This window comes from Piliocolobus tephrosceles, chromosome 6, assembly GCF_002776525.5.
Source record: "Piliocolobus tephrosceles isolate RC106 chromosome 6, ASM277652v3, whole genome shotgun sequence".
NCBI lineage: Eukaryota > Metazoa > Chordata > Mammalia > Primates > Cercopithecidae > Piliocolobus > Piliocolobus tephrosceles.
The window spans coordinates 55,731,007-55,743,047 of record NC_045439.1 but is presented as its reverse complement, the minus strand read 5'-3'; the positions used below and the strand labels follow the sequence as shown (position 1 = coordinate 55,743,047).

Here is a 12,041-nt window from a genome sequence, read left to right as displayed (position 1 = left end):
ACCAGCAGACAGTCGGCTGCTGCATGTATATTCCTGTGCCTCTGAACGATCTTGCTTCACATCCTCTGCCCTCAGCCTTGTGAGACTGTAGTGAGCACATGACTGGGCCGACGGGGCGAACTTGTGCTTTCTAATGACGAATCCAGTTGTTTTGATTCTGTCTTCTCTGCTGGAATTCATGGGCTTCATTCCCAAAGAGAAGAATCTAGGGAAACCCTGACTCCCATTTCTGGATACCAGACTACTTTGATATAGTAAGTACAAAATTGAAGATGGCAATTTGAAATATGTTGTGTGTGTGTGTACATATACGCACACACACATATATATATATATATGAACCACACCCCCAACTCTACAAAATTTTCATTTCTCCTTTCCAAGAATAGAATCCTCGTTCTTTCTGAAGCGAAAGTAAGACCAATTGGCTTGGCATATACAGATGTACTCAGAGGGACAGCAGAACAGGGTGTGTGAAATGGGAAAGCCACGGTGAATTGCTCATGGAACCTAGATGAACTCACGGCATTGCTTATACCCTCTCCAGAGATTTACTAAGAACGAGAAATGAGTACATTTTTGTTTGTTTGTTTTTGAGATGGAGTCTTGCTCTGTCGCCCTGACTGGAGTGCAGTGGTGTGATCTTGGCTCACGGCAACCTCTGCCTCCTGGGTTCAAGCGATTCTCCTGCCTCAGCCTCCTGAATACTGGGATTACAGGCATGTGCCACCATGCCCAGCTAATTTTCGTATTTTAGTAGAGATGGGGTTTCGCTATGTTGGCCAGGCTGGTCTAGAACTCTTAACCTTAGGCAATCTGCCTGCCTCGGCCTCGCAAAGTGCTGGGATTACACACATGAGCCACCACACCCGGCCATAAGTACATGTTTTAACCCTTGTCCACCCCAAGGACCCAACTCCCCACTGTGCTTGGAAATGGGAAATAAAGCGGGAAGAATCCCTGTTATTTACAGGTGGCAAGACTTTGGCCAGAATTGTTAAGCAAGAGCAAAACTGACTGCTTTGAATACTTGTTCTTTCCTTTGGAGATGGTGTCTTCAGGAAAATTACCAGAACATATATAGAAGAGAAATAAAGAATGATGAGCTGTCGGGTTAACTCTCGATGCTCAGCCTCAACAGAAGGGGTAGGGAGTCCTGGACTGTGCTAGACACCAAAAGAAGGAGCCTGTAGTTCTCATCCTCCTCTGTGCTAGGAGACCACATGGACCAATGAGCCAAAGCTCTCGGAATAGGTGGACTAAGTAGATGCTTATGCAATGTGATTTGAGAGTGACGCATCCTGCCAAAGCTGCATCAGTCCCCTCACTCTGAGTGCTTGGAATTCTGACTTTTAGAGTACCACTTTTAGGCTAAGGCATTATTGCCAAAAGATCCCTTTGAACTCAAATCTGTACCCTGAAAATACGATGCATTTTGTTATTAGATCCCATTTTCTCAGATTATTCTACAAAACACTTTAACATTTCCTAGAGTCTGGGAAACAGGATACTCTGGAATCAGGGAACATGGGACTGGTAAACTCTGATTATGTTGGAAAGGTAGAGACCAAAATCTACTTCCAGGGTAGAGAGGGATATGAAAGTATTGTTAACAGTGTGAAGGCTCATCTCTGGAGTGAGTGAAGTGTGAGAAAGAGAAAGAACATCTACAGGGGAGTACATAGGGTGAACCCTGACAGCATGAAATCCAGTCACATCTGCCAAATCAGAGATGGCAAGGGGAAGCCCTTCTGTTTCATAGAAAAGCCAGTTAATGAGGATGAATTGAAGATAATATTGTAGATCAATTACATGCTGTAAAATATAATGTACTAGCTTTTCCATATGGCTATAGACTATGGTTCATTACATTTTTTCAGTAAACAACAGTTTGCCTTCTTTACAGTCTCAGGCACTAATGAGTCTTCTCCATTCTGGTTTTATTTTCAAACTAAACTATTGTCAATAATTAATTAATGGTATTCTCATGTAAACAGAATATAAGTTTCACAATCTTGTATTTATATTTCTTCTTCTTTTGGGTATGTAGGGTTTTATATATTTTGGTTTGTGCTGATGGAGAAATGTTTGACTTCTGCCGTTGAAATCATGGCCACCCGCTGTTTTCTATAGTTATGAAATATTATAAGTCTCGTCACTTGCAGAACTAATGTTCCCGCTGAGATGCCTCTCTAGCCTTTTTGATTAAAAAGCAGCAACAGCAAAAGACACAGCCTGGGACTGAGTGGCCTATTATTTTTGTGTCTCATTTGGTCACAGTAATTCTCAACCCAGGCTTTACATCAGAATGAACTATGCGGTTTTTTGGAATTGTGGAATTTCCAAGAGGAGAGCCTGGTGTGTGTGTGTGTGTGTGTGTGTGTGTGTGTGTGTGTGTGTGTGTGAAATTCCACAGGAAATCTGATACGTAACCAGAATCAAGCACCCTCACATTACTAATTTCAGGGAATATTGCACTGTGAACCATGTAAGCCTGAGGTTGGGAGGTGATTTAAATTCTATTATAAGCTGATACTTACGATCTAAGACCCTGTCAAATGATCAGATCAAAATATTTTGTGTTCATTGCTCTCTCTGCCTCATTGTTTCTCTGATACTTACATGAAAATTAGAAAAAGTGTACTCCTTCCTAAGTTTACCCATGTGGCTGAGTGTCATCAATAATGACTTTCAGTGTGTAGCTTTATATATGGGAGGAAGTGTTTTGCATCCTGAGGGTGGTGGCCTGAGCTGTGGCTGAGTCTCAAGGCTCATGGTTAAGCAGTGACGCTTCTGTGGCCTGTGAATACCACTTGCAATGTGGGCACATTGGTGGGTGAGAGTTACTCTGAGCAGAGCCCCACCGCCTGGTTCAAAAGTTCATGGGCCCAGAAAGGGCAATGATGGTATAGAGACTCAAGAGAAAAGCTGTCTTTCACACAAGAGCATGCAGAGAAGCCATGCAATGACCAGCTCATCCAAGGCAGACAGCACCCTGCATGTATACATGGGGTCCTCAGATCTGCTGCTCTGTTGTTGCAAGTTTACACATCACACATATGCCTCCTCACTTAGGAAAAACTGCATCGCATTTGACTAACACATGTAAATATTCATTTTATAAATATGGAATTTTATAGGAGCCTGATTGGAATGTGTAAAAGAGGGAATTTGCTCATGAAGCAATGTTACCTATGATGTGCATATTCATTCACACATTTTTCCTACCATGTGGTAAATACAGCAACAGACATTATTTAATGTGTGCCACAGAATGCACTAGGTGATATGGGAGCTGGGAGATCATCACACATGCATTCTACCATAGAGAGCTTATCTTATGTTTAAAAAAACGAAATACATGCATACATAACTAGACTGCAGGGCAGAATGCGGCACATGCCACACAGTACAATGAAAGTACTTTGCTATTTCAGCATAAGGAGATTGACCCTAGCTAAAGGCAATTAGGAGAAGCTCCCTGGAGGAGATAGCATCCACCCTTCATTCTGAAGGCTATATAGGATTTGGACAATGCAGAGCTTAGGGGAGGGACCGGGTGTGGAGGCTGTCCAGGCAAAAGGAACAGGAGTGAGCAGAGGCATAAGATGGAGACCTAGAGCCTACAGCAAGTTTGGCTGGAATGCAGAATGTGTGACGAGGAAAGGCAGCTATGCCACCCTGTAGAAGGCCGTCCTGGTCAATGAGTCAACCTCTCTGTGCCCCAGTTTTTCATCTGTAAATGGGGATAATGGTGCCTACTTGATAGGGCTGTGTGATGAATGAATGAGCTAATAAATATAAACTACTTAAACCATTCCTTGGTGCATAGTAAGTGCTCTATAAATGTTCAATCCAAGTTATTAAAGAAGGCGGTAAAGAAATTCCAAGACCAGATGATCTCTAAGATGGTTCCATTTCTAAGGATCTAGCACTCAGGGCCACTGAAAGTTCTGAGTGGTCTCTGAGGGTAGCGTGCAGCGCCCAAGACTGCCGTGCCATTAAACCTGATGACAGTTTGGAGAACAGTGTGGGAAGAGAGTGAGGTCTGGAGACAAAGATGATTCAAAACAGATGCTGATGGCTGCCCCCAACCATCAATGTTTGCTGTTAATATTAATATGAAATTTGAAGAAAAAAGTAAGAAGCCATTTTATGCCATTCCCTGATTTCTCCCCAGTGGAAAATTCCCTATTTTGAGTTGCTTTCAACTCTCTTTTGTGTTTTCATTGGCAATAAAATTATTTAAAAAGAGTGAGGGAAAAAGAGTTTTGCTCTAGAGAGGAGAAAAAATAAAAGAAAAATAATCTCTCCCCCTACGCCCCCAAAAAACCAAACCAGAAATTAACATTATAATCTATAGTCACTGACACAGAAAGTGGTCCCAAGAGCCAAACCTCCTCCATTGCCTTCCTGCAGAAGCACCCCCCAAGTGTGATTGAGAACAAATGAGGGGAGTTGTCAGGGTATGCGGTGAATATCAGTCTGACTGCTTATTGTTGCATGTCATTGCCTTTCTTCTTTTTAAAATAATTTTAACTTTTATTTTAGATTCATGGGGTACATGTACAAGTTTGTTAAGTGGGTATATTGTGTGATGCTAAGGTTTGAGATATGAATAATCTCATCACCCGGGTAGTGAGCATAGTACCCAATAGGTAGTTTTTCAGTCCTTGTCTCCTTCCCTCTCTCCCCATTCTGGTGGCCTCCAGAGTCTACTGCTGCCATCTTTATGTCTGTGAGTACCCAGTGTTTAGCTCCCACTTATCAGTGAGAACATGTGGTATTTGGTTTTCTATCTCTGTGTTACTTCATTTAGGTTGCCATCCATGTTTCTCAAAGAACATGATTTCATTATTCTTACGGCTGTGTAGTATTCCATGGTGTATATATACCACATTTCCTTTATCCAGTCCACTGTTGATGTGCACCTAGGTTAATTCTGTCCTTGCTATTGTGCATAGTGCTGAACACACAAGTGCATGTGTCTTTTTAGTAAAATGATTTATTTTCTTTCAGATAAATACCCAGTAATGGTATTCCTGGGTCAACTGTAGCTCTGTTTTAAGTTCTTTAAGAAATCTCCAAACTGCTTTCCACAGTGGCTGGACTAATTTACATTCCCACCAGCAGTAAGCATTCACTTTTCTCAGCAGCCTTGCCGGTATCTGTCTTTTTTTTTATTTTATTTTATTTTTACATAATAGCCATTCTGACTGGTGTGAGATGGTATTTCATTGTGGTTTTGATTTGCAGTTCTCTGATTATTATGATATTGAGCATTTTTTCATGTTTGTTCGCTGCTTATATGTCATCTGATCTTCAACAAAGTTGACAGAAATAAGCAATGGGAAAAGGACTCCTTAGTCAATAAATGGTGCGGGATAACTGGCTATCCACATGCAGAAGAATGAAACTGAACCCCTCCCTTTCACCATATACAAAAATTAACTCAAGATGGATTAAAGATTTAAACGTAAGACCACAAATTACAAGAATTCCAGAAGAAAACTTAGGAAACACCATTCTGGACATTGGCCTTGGGATAGAATTTTATGACTAAGTTCTCAAAAGCAATTGCAACAAAAACAAAAATTGGCAAGTAGGGCCCAATTAAACTGAAGAACTTTTGCATGACAAAAGAAACAATCAACAGAGTAAACAGACAACCTATGAAATGGGAGAAAATATTTGCAAGCTATACATCCAACAAAGGTCTAATATCTAGAATTCATAAGAAACCTAAACAATTGAACAAGCAAAAAGCAATTAACTTCATTAAAAAGTGGGCAAAAGACATAAACAGACTTCTCATTGCCTTTCTAAGGCAGGCACAGGCTTCCTTAGTTGTTCTGGCTCTTTTTTCTTCAAGCTTTGTAGCCAGGTTCTGAATGAAAATTATCTCCCAGGTAAAATTCCTTGTTAAATGCTGAAACAAATACCTTTGAGACCCTCTGACTTCTCTGTGCCTGGTTCTTTTTGCATCTAGTGTGGCCTCTGAGTGTATCCATGGAGGCTCCTGGGTCCTCAGAGTCTGGACAGGGAGCCAGGAGTCCTGGCCTCTATTTCAGCTCCCGGTGGCCAACCTGGGCTTCAACCACCACACAGACTCCTGACTACTCCTACCCAAAAAGAGTTGTTGGAAGACTTGAAATCACAGATCTGACAACTCCTGCACTTTGTAAATTCAAGATGACGTTGTTACTGTTCTAATTTTTTTAAATTATAGCACTCTCACTTTTTCTCCAAAAAAGGTATAAACAAGAAGACAGTTTGACTTGTTTACCTGAAGCTCTCCTTGGAGTTGCCAAAGGGAGTTAGTTACTTGAACACAGACACAGAAATACAGTCGATAGCAAAATAAGATATGCTGAGCTCAGGAGCTTCATTTTTTTTTTCTTCATTGAGTAACATTTCAGAAAAGCACCTGCAATTGGGACATAATTTATTTATCAACAGGAATTCAGAATACTCCCTTGCAGTTGATTTTGGAAATCCCTGTGACCCTAGCAGAGTGCTATAACCAAGGTGAGAAAGGCTAGAAACAGACGTAGAATTACAACTACCAGAAGGAGAAGAGCTCATTGTGAATATTGAACACACACTGGCATTTGGCCACCAAACTCTGGGTCTTCCTTCAAAGTTCCTGACATACCCATTTATAAAGGAGGTTAATAATCGCTTTGTACACACACCCCCACAGATACAGCTAAATAACAATTTTCATGATAAGCCTTTATTTTTCTGCAACTTAGGATTTAAGGCAGCAATTTCATCTACAATGTTTAAGCCCAGAATTTATTTTTGGCCCTTTCAAAAGAAAGTTGTACTCGTTTAACTTCGGCTGGCAATATAAGAGAAAAAATGTTTTTAAAAGTACAGATTTTAATTAACTAGGCAAATTGCCTTTCTCTGAACCATCAAACCCTGGCCATTGCCAAAGGCAGGAAGCCAGACTAAGCAGAACCATGGTTAGATACAGGGAGGCAATGTCAGGGGCTTGCAGCAAGCAGCAGTTGCCAATAGCCTGGGTTAGTAATGTGCATATTATGTTAATATCCTATTAGCGCTTGGCTTTGAAATGAAAATTGGATGATTAAAGACAAAGATATTTCGGCGACAATTTTTAGAACATAGAGGTAAGATGTGTTTTTCACCACTCACTTTAAGCAGCACCCTCATGCCCAGATGTTGACCTTTAAGCTACCTCTCCTAGCTCTGGGATTTCCTAGCATTTCATGGGCAGACCTGTCCTCCAGCGTCCCCTGTGCTTTTGGTAGAGCTGAGCTCCAGCTTTTGAAGCCTCTGGTCAGGGTTGGATGGATGGCAAGCAAACACTGCCACAAGAGAAAACCTGTTGGCTGGCAGCTCCTAGGTCAAAGCTTGTTTTAGTTTCTCAAGACCACCTTTCTATGAGACCTCAGTGAAGAGTTTTACTGTCCCAGGGGTTTAGGATGTGATTTTCAGGAAAAAAGACTCTTGCAACTTCAGTCTGGGTAACTTATCTTTCTTTGTCTACCTGGTGAGAGGATACCTTTGCAGGAAATGCTTTCACATCAACCCTCCATTGCCCTATTTCTCTTTGCCTGTCCAAGGGTTACCTTGGAGTTAGTGGTGAAACTTCCAGGTTCAGTCATGTGCTAAAGGACTCATGAATGCATTTTGTTTGGAGCTTTACAAATCTCTAGAAATTTAGTAAATGACTCAAGAACTCCCTCTAAGCTCAAGTTGTTTAAATTTTATTTTTCTTTTTACCATTTATGCACAAGTAAAACCATGAAGTAGTGACCTCGACTGGATCAAAGGCTTAAGACCCTGAGGATATTGTGAAGCCATTATCCATCCGTAAGAGGAAGAAGGCAAGGTCCTATGTCTATCAACACGCAGAAAAATGTCCTTGACTGCCTAGGCTTGGTAACATTGAGCAATTATTTTTGTCCTTATCATAATTTAGTTATTTAATTTCTGTATCATTTTCTTGGCAGTTAATAGCCTCTGATTTGAATTTTTATTTTTTCTTGTACCACAATTGTTCTGCCTCCCTGATTGTAAGCATCAGTAGATAAGTCATCTTAGCCTTCTTGGAAAGCCTTATAATACCAAAATCAACTTCCTAAATGAAAAGCTGGGTAACAAGTCACTCAAAAATGTTTTCCCCAGCATTCCGTTAGCCTCACTGGTGCATGTTCTTTTAAATGGAAATTATCAAAGGGAGAGTTGATCCCTACTAATCACTCTTTAATGTGAATTAATTCATTCAGATAATCAGATGCTCTAAGAAATAGAATTAAACAAAATAGAAGTAATATTTGAACTTATGGAACTCTGGGAGAGGGTGCCCAGCTTACTAGGGCAGGACTTTGGGGTAATCAGGAGTATATGTCCCTGTATATGTGTGTGTGTAAATCCAGGAGAAGGAAGGGTTGGAAAGAGAACTCTCACAGTTCTGTAACTTTGTGGCTAGAAACAGTCATAGACTTAGGTCTCTAAGGATGAATGGATGATTTGGAGCAAGGAAGGGCCAGTCACTTGCTTTTGTATGGCACACAGACTAAAGGTAGTTTTCACATTTCTAAATGATTAGAAAAAAATCAAAAGAAGAAGACCGTTTTATGACACATAAAAATTATATGAGAATCACGTTTCAGGGTCTACAAATAAAATTTTGTTGAAACACGGCCATGCTGATTCATTTATGAATTGTCTATGACTGCTTTTGTGCTATGATGGCAAAGCAGAGTAGTTTCGACAGAGACCATATGGCCCACAAAGCCTAAGATATTTACTACCTGCCCCTTTACAAGAAAAGCCTGTCAACTACTGATCTAAAGTAGAGTTTTTGTTTCTTTTTCACTTTTATACATCTGGGCTAACAGTTTTTTAACACTTAAAAAATATTTCTTCCCTTTCATAAAATATTAGAATGTACAGAGATAATTACAGAGATGTTTATCCCAATATCATTAATATTCTTACAAAGAAACAAAACTTCATGCTAACCATGTGGTACTGGTGAAATTATGGTATAGTTATACAATTGATTGCTGTGGAATCATTTGTTGGTGCTATGGTCTAAATATTTGCATCACCTCAAAATTCATGTGTTGAAATCCTAACTCTCAAGGTATTAGGAGATGGGGTTTTTAGGAAGTGATTAAGTCGTGAAGGCTGAGCCCGCATGAATGAGATTAGTGCCCTTATAAAAGAGACTCCAGAGAGCCAGCTAGCTCTTCCGCCACATGTGGACACAGCAAGAAGCTACCATCTATGAACCAGAACTCCAGCCCTCACCGGACACTGAATATGCCAGCACCTTGATCTTGGACTTCCCAGTGCCCAGAACTATAAGAAATAAATTTCTATGATTTATAAGCCACATCGTTTATGATACTGTGTTATAACTGCCTGAATGGACTAAGACAAGTGGCATAAAAACCACGTTTCCAGTTTTAACTCTTTATATAACACGAACCCATAAAAAATGTTTCAATCAAAAATATCATCAAAGAGCTGTACCAACTTTCAGATATGTGGTATCTGAGTGGTGGATTACAAGTGACTTTTTTTTCTTCTTTTTGCTTCTCTGTATTTCTTAAATGGTTTTCAGTGAACAAATACTACTTATATAAAAAGGAAAAACACATAATGAAAAACTTTTTCCTTTCATACTAGAGATGGTTAGAAAAAATAGAACAAAATTATAATATGTCAGATATTTTTTCATCCTTCCCCAAGGTAAAAATGTTCTCCTGGGAGACAGTGGAGCAAGGGCCTTGGCATTGAACTGCTCACTGGGTGGAGAAACCAAGACGGCCAGTCACTAGTTATGTAATCCGGACTGAAGTGCTTACTATCGCTGAGCCTCAGTTTTCCAAGTTCTCAAATAAGGAAAGTAACATCCTCTAAGGCTTCTTCAAGCGTTAAATAAAATCATACTTAGAAAACAAGAAAGTCACATGGTGACAGGCACAGAAGCACTAAAAAATAATTAATTTTCAACATATTTTATGTACAATATTTGCCATAAGATGTGCTGCCTTCCATGGTCATTTCTCTTGTGATACAAAAAAAAAAAAAAAAAAAAAAAAAGACCCTAAGGTGAAATACATGGAGTGAGGAGCAGGGGAAGGTGAGGGAGTGAGTATCAGAGCAGTGAGGAGACAGATGCCAACTATCCTGAGCATAATGGAAAATGGAGCAGTTCAGAAGAGCCACTGGCTTTGTCATTTGGTCAGGAAGCTTTCATTACTACTCGCAGTAGTGAGAGATTGCTAGATTGCTGGGCTGGGGCAGAATGTCTGCATGTGTGTGATGGTGCAGGTCTGGGAGGAAGCTTTTTCCAACAGTTCACAGTATAGTTCCACAGTTTTGAACACCCATTGTGTGAAAAGCACCAGGGATTCCAAGATGTGTAAGATACAGTACATTCCAGAGTGAGCTCTGGCCTTGTGGTGGGTTGGAAGGAATTGCTTTGGAGTAAGGCATTGAGCAATCACTTGGAATGCTACTTACTTGAACTGGAAACTGTACTTTCCAGATTATTCTCATTATTATTATTAGTGTGTTTCAAGATTATTACTTGAAGGAATTCATAGCAAGAAGGAAAATTCTTACTAAAATACTATTAAAATCATCATGTGTTATGGAAATCATTGGATATAATTGGGCCAGAAATAAAAAGAATCACTAAAAAAATCTAATGATAAGATGGGGGAATAAATGCTAAGAGCTTAAGAGAATGGGAAGAGATGACGAGTAAGTTCTATGGCCCATTGTATTTCTTCCACCAGACGCCAAGGAGCATCCCTTGGGTAGGACAACGTCAACTGGAAACTATGAAGTGTGCCATATTCTTTTCATCCTCCTTGTCTATCTTCTTGTCTGGGGAATACTAACTACTCCAATAGTTCATTTTCCACCTTTATACTCTTCCGGGCCCTCTCCACATCTCTATACTCCTAACCTCCTCAGGGGCCATGCTAATCTCTGTATCATTTCAATTTTAGTATATGTGCTACCAAAGAGAGCACTGCTTACTCTTAATATTGGCAAGTGAATATATTCCAGTCCTGAGATCATATCCTTGAAGTGTAATGGCCTCTATGAGCTGTGATCTCAAGATACATGAGGGGTAAAACAAAACAGAAACCAACCAAAACCACACCATTACTTCATGAAGTTCCATGTGTCTCCACCCCTGCCTGACCACCCATCTAATTTGTTACATAGTCATTTTTTTATGCTATTTACTGCTCTGCAGGTTTCTTTACATATATTTGCATTACATTATTCCAATTTTAGGATGGGTTTGAATAGGCAGGCTTTTGTTACATCAAGTAAGTGAAAGAAATCATTCTTTCTCAATGTCTCTATACCTGAAGTATTTGGAGGCTCTATAATTATGTTGCTTATGTCTTACCCCAAAAGATGTATGTTCTACTTGAATGTCCCTCATGAAAATGCTGAGAGATAATATATACCTTAAAAGGCACTTCAGGGAGGTGTCATGCCTCCATCTGCAGAAATAGCACCCAGCAGATCAAGACTATACAGGATTAACTTTCTATTGGATCTGGAATATGACTCTTTCTATCATTGGAAATGGTATGTGCAAAGGTTGGTAACAGGATGTGGGCTATACATTTTGAGACCTGTTGAAAGAGAAGGCAACTAGAGTCACAAAATACCACTTTATTCATCTGTAAAGGGAATTCAAGTAGTCAGATCAGGCAGAGCTGTACCCCTGAGTCCCAGAACTGATGTCCTTCCTACTGCTGAGGCTGGATACACTGAACCCACTCCACTTTATTACCCAGGCTCCATGCTGTTGTCTTCAGAGGGTCAGACAAAGTGGTATCTTAATTGAAAATTGATAATGCAGCCAGAAGTACGATGGGTTAGTTTCCAGAGGCTAGAGAAAGTGTGTTCTCTCCACGGTAAGGTAAGGATTATCCTTTGCCATGCCTGTGCATCACAGTGAGATGCCAGGAAGTTCTAGGGGGGTGGGGGTAGTCGAGAATGTGACATCAAGTCTTCAAGCA

General features: G+C 40.2%; 1 long non-coding RNA gene and 1 pseudogene across 1 annotated transcript in view; both read right to left on the bottom strand.

The window, feature by feature from the left end:
- The window catches only part of LOC111549473, a 54,332-nt gene extending 48,264 nt beyond the window's left edge, over positions 1–6,068 (bottom strand). Inside the window, exon 1 of the long non-coding RNA XR_002733749.1 lies at positions 5,943–6,068. This is a non-coding gene — a long non-coding RNA (uncharacterized LOC111549473). The remainder of the gene's footprint in view (positions 1–5,942) is intronic.
- A 4,900-nt stretch (positions 6,069–10,968) lies between these two features.
- LOC111549533 lies at positions 10,969–11,030 on the bottom strand (annotated as a pseudogene).
- Positions 11,031–12,041: the final 1,011 nt, after the last annotated feature.